General features: G+C 42.4%; 1 pseudogene; it reads left to right on the top strand.

Annotated features, from left to right (window-relative positions):
* Positions 1-239: 239 nt before the first annotated feature.
* On the top strand, positions 240-1419 carry LOC103726800 (annotated as a pseudogene).
* Positions 1420-5322: the final 3903 nt, after the last annotated feature.

Here is a 5322-nt window from a genome sequence, read left to right as displayed (position 1 = left end):
TCAATCCAGTTCCTACAACAACAATTATCCTCCCTAAGGTGAAGTTGCACTCCAGAACAGGCGAGCCCTGGATCTATTAACTGCAGAAAAAGGGGGAACCTGTATTTTTCTGGGTGAAGAATGCTGTTATTTTACCAACCAATCTGGTAAGGTCGAACATGATATAGAACAACTCAAACAGGTAGCAAAAAATCTTTCACTTAAAAATTCCCAGTAGGAATGAGGAGGAAGGAGAGAAAATGGTGTCCATGGATTATAGTACCTACAGCCAAGCTGCAGCCCAACAGGGCTACAGTGCTTACACCGCCCAGTCAACTCAAGGATATGCACAAACTACCCAGGCATATGGACAACAAAGCTATGGAACCTACGGACAGCCTACTGATGTCAGCTATACCCAGGCTCAGACCACTGCCACCTATGGGCAGACTGCATATGCAACTTCTTATGGACAGCGTCCCGCTGGTTATACTACTCCAACTGCCCCTCAGGCATACAGTCAGCCTGTCCAGGGGTATGGCACTGGTGCTTATGACACCACCACTGCAACAGTCACCACCACCCAGGCCTCCTATGCAGCACAGTCTGCTTATGGCACTCAGCCTGCTTACCCAGCTTATGGACAGCAGCCAACAGTCACAGCACTTGCAAGACCACAGGATGGTAACAAGCCCGCCGAGGCTAGTCAACCTCAATCTAGCACAGGGGGTTATAACCAGCCCAGCCTAGGATATGGACAGAGTAACTACAGTTATCCCCAGGTACCTGGGAGCTACCCCATGCAGCCAGTCACTGCACCTCCATCCTATCCTCCTACCAGCTATTCCTCTTCACAACCAACTAGTTATGATCAGAGCAGTTACTCTCAGCAGAACACCTATGGACAGCCAAGCAGCTATGGACAGCAGAGTAGCTATGGTCAACAAAGCAGCTGTGGGCAGCAGCCCCCCACTAGTTACCCCCCTCAAACTGGATCCTACAGCCAGGCTCCAAGTCAGTATAGCCAACAGAGCAGCAGCTATGGGCAGCAGAGTTCATTCCGACAGGACCACCCCAGTAGCATGGGTGTTTATGGGCAGGAGTCTGGAGGATTTTCCAGACCAGGAGAGAACGGGAGCATGAGTGGCCCTGATAACCGGGGCAGGGGAAGAGGGGGATTTGATCATGGAGGCATGAGCAGAGGTGGGCGGGGAGGAGGACGCAGTGGAATGGGGTTACAAAGTGAGAGCCTTGTATACACTTCAATACTTAAAAAGTACCCGTACTCAGTACTCAGCCAGCAGCATAATGAAAAGTGGGACTAGACACGGTGTCCATATGGAGAGGAAAAATATACATAGAATATTTTAAACAAAATGTATTCATTGTGTAAATGGAATCCTTCTGTAACTTTGGTAACTGCATACTTGTTGTTTGGTAATGAACCAGAGGAGGTATAATACTCTAGAATTGTGTAACATTAAAGTGTAAACTTTGTGTTTAAAGAGAGAGAACATTTTATGGTGTGTACTTTTAAAAAGGAAACAAAGCTGCATGCAACAGCTTGAAATTGTACATTTAGGTATTAAAGACGAAATACTGGTTAGGAAAATCTCAAGTCTTCTTACTGGGGAGCCACTTTTATTTAATCCTCAAAACATATTCGCCAAAACCAGCCCAATTCTTATTCCCCTCTCCCCTCTTTATAGTATGTGATTTTATACTGCCAGAGTCATCTTAACTGGTATGTCTATAAAGTTGCACCCCCAGTCCATTGAGCCTTGATATTTGTTGTAAATTCTCCTTTCACAGCATTTGTTAACTCCATTAGGGCCCTGGACTGTATGGCTTTATGCTGAAGATTGGCTGAAGTGTCCTCTGATGTGTGTTATAGGCATTGAATGTGGTTGTCTCCTGCTTTATTATACTGCAACTTGTTAAGAAGCCCAAGGCTTCATTTGGCTCTCCCTTGGGAGAGGTTGAGGGTGCACCTTTATGAACATGGAAAAGTTCATCACAAAAAAAAAAAAAAAAATTCCCAGTACCAACAGTCATCTCAATGGGACATTTTTACAGGACTAACTCCTTGGCTTCTGCCCTTATTGGGCCCTCTGCTTTCTATCACTTTGGTGCTAACCATTGCTCCTTGCCTTGTCAGATATTTTCAGAACCAGATCCAAAAACTAACGCATACTAATTTTAATCAGTTGTTACTTTCCTTCCCTTCACATGTATACGAATGCCTGTCAACCATCGAGGACCCTGTTCAGATGCATGGAGAGACAACCCCTGCTGCCTAGTGGGCCCCTAAACCAGCTTACCCCCACGTTGACCCTGTCCAGCAGGAAGTAGCAAGATGACAACCCGGCGCCCCCTATCCTATAACCAAAATGCTGGAATGTTAGGGTTCCAAATAACAGCAGCAGTTTCCCCCCTCCCCAACAGGGACCTCACCTTGACCTTTAGAGGCAAGGGGAACAAACTCTGCTGAGAAGCAGCCTGCCTCTCCTCTGATCTCCAAAGATAGGATAAGCAGATTCTACCTGATAACCAGAGATTTTAGAAGCTGTTTTTCTCTCATCTTAAGAGGGAAAAGTAAACACTTCCACGCCCTAATCCTACCTGCTTCCCCCTTCCTGATTTCTCCCCCAAACATTCCCCCTTCCACACCCTAAAGCCCCCATATATAAAGTCCCAGCTCACAACCCGTGGGCGGACATCTTTCCCGGACATCTTTCCCTGACATCTTTCCCTTCCCCGAGGGAAATGTGCCCCATGCGAAATAAATCTGTATCCGGCTGAGAATTCCATAGGTGCCTTCCTCCATCCGCGCTGCTCGCTCCCGCCCGCTCTCTACCTATCATCACTGTCTCCCTCTAACTCCCTCTCCTGCTTCCCACTCCAACCCCCTCCCAACTTCATATTCCTTTTTATCCCCATTATTAGTAATAGCCTCCTGAGTCCAATTCAAGCTGACTTGTGTTTACATGCACAAGGTCAGCTCAATCAGAACTCCAGATTGTGTGGCTGAGGGGGGGGTCCCTATGGCCCCACCCCCTATGGGAGGAGCTAATGGCAGTTGATGGCTGAGGGAGGAAGAGTTTCTATGACTTTTCAAAACCATACAACTAGGCTGCTTCTTGAAGCTGCCCATATGAAACTCTTCAATGCCTTCCTAAATTACTAATTTTGATTATTTTTTTTCCTCAGGACCCATATTAATTGACCACACTTGCAATGTTAATCATTGATACTTCTTTAAATCATATTTTCTTTTGCTCTTGATGATCCTTTTCTTCTTCATTCTAAAATGGAATTTTGCAAAATTTTCCAATGAAACTTTTCCTTCATCTTCCTTTTCTCTGTTAGACCCTATCTTTCTCATTTCTATTTTTCCAAATTTCATGAATCACCACAGGGTTCCTTTTGTGTAGTGGCAATTTTGGTAACAAATCCTTCTGCAAAAGCTACCAAGAAACTGAGATAAGATAAATAAAATATTTTGGTGACATTACTGAATGCTAGGGTGAAATTATTCCAGGAAGAGCTGGGAAAGGGAGAGACCAGATGTCCACAAATTTTAGGATAATATTCAAAGACTGTTTTGTTCTCATAGAATTTATTAACTGGAAGGGACTAGGGAAACAAAACCAGCTTTGGGGGTCTTTAAGCAGAGTGACTCTACTGACAGAAGCTTGGGTTTGGACTGGAGCCCTCTGAAGGAAGCATGTTAGAAGCAGGTGTACAGAATGAGAAAACAAAGCTTTACCTGCTCTGAAACTTGGCTTTGAGCATATGGTAGAAAATTCTCACACAAGTCAAGATTGAATTCATATTATTTAGGTTATTAGAGATTTTGAAATGGTATTTTGAGATCCTTCTTTGGTGGAAAATGATATTTTCTTTATACTAAAAGATTTCTGTAACTGGATATTAAAATTTGATATACATGACACATGGTATCTACTAACATGGAAAGATTCCATGGGTGAGAAGCAAGAGATACAATAAACAACATTGCAGACTCACAGGTACTCTTAACTCGAATTAAGGTTACTTAGTGTGGGTCTTAAGGAGATACAGCAAGCTTTAATTTTGGAGGAAGAATATTGCAAAATAATGTAAAGCTCCTAGGAAAACACTGTCTAGATTCATAAAATTAAAACTACAACAACTGAATATGAAACTCAGTGATATCATATAAGAGAAATTTAAACCTAGAGTAAACAACAAAGAAAGTAGAATAAGAATCTAAAGACAATCCAGAATGTAGCCCAGAGATAGCAGGCCAGGAGTCGAGGTTGGAAGACAGCATGGGAAGGACTGCAAAAGGACACTATTAAAAGATATTTAGGAGATGGAGAGGTGGCTCAGGGAAGAGCATTGGCTGCTCTTGCTGAGGACCTAGGTTTGGTTCCCAGCACTCACATGGAAACTAACAATCATCCTTACCTCCAGTTCCAGGGGATCTAACTCTCTCTTCTGGCTTCTGTGGGCATTGCAAAACACAAATGTACTTACATACATGCAGACAAAACACTCATAAACAGAAAATAAAAATAATAAATAATTTTTACAGGTGTTTCAGAAGAATTTCGGAATGAGAGAACCATGAGGCAGATGTCAGATCTGGGGAGATTATAGGACTATTTCTCCAATTACCGAAAAACATCACTTTACAATTTCAAGAAACTCAAACACTCTTAAGCAAAATAAAATAAAATGCAAAATTAGATTTGTCTTAGCAAAACTGCACAAAAACATAACCAAAATCCTTGGAGTAGCCAGAGAGTTGTCTGAACTTGAAGACTCTTTCTAAGACCTCCAGCCAATGACACAATTGTTTAGAGTTTTGCTTCTGCATATTGCAAAGAGATTATGGTTAAGTTTACAAAATGTGTAAAAAATACTTCAGTTCTTTGTTTTCAATCATGCATTACAGTCTATGTTATATCTTCATAATTAGGAAATAATGAATAGGAAAATCAAATACAAACATAGAAAGTTTGTTGTTTTGGACACCAGGCATGGTATGTCTCCTTTAATCCCAGTCCTTGGCAGACAGAGGCAGGCAGATCTCTGTAAGATCAAAGCCAGCCTGGTCTACAGAGGGAGTTCCAAGTGGGCTGGGACTAGGGAGACTGTCAAAAAAGGAGAAAGTTTGTTGTTCCGAATGACTAGAGTTTTTATAATACCTACCATTCTTTCGCATGTCTTTATTGGGGACCAAACCAGCAACCATCATTAAAGGAGATGATAAAAATCACAATGTGTGTTGTCTGTGTTTTGATGAATACATAGATATAAATGAGCTTGAAGTAAATTTCGTTATAAATTTCTTTC

The sequence above is a fragment of the Nannospalax galili genome, unplaced genomic scaffold, assembly GCF_000622305.1.
Source record: "Nannospalax galili isolate Female #2095 unplaced genomic scaffold, S.galili_v1.0 scaffold249, whole genome shotgun sequence".
Taxonomy (NCBI): Eukaryota; Metazoa; Chordata; class Mammalia; order Rodentia; family Spalacidae; genus Nannospalax; species Nannospalax galili.
The sequence above is the reverse complement of the archived record's forward strand: the minus strand, read 5'-3'. Positions and strand labels throughout refer to the sequence as shown.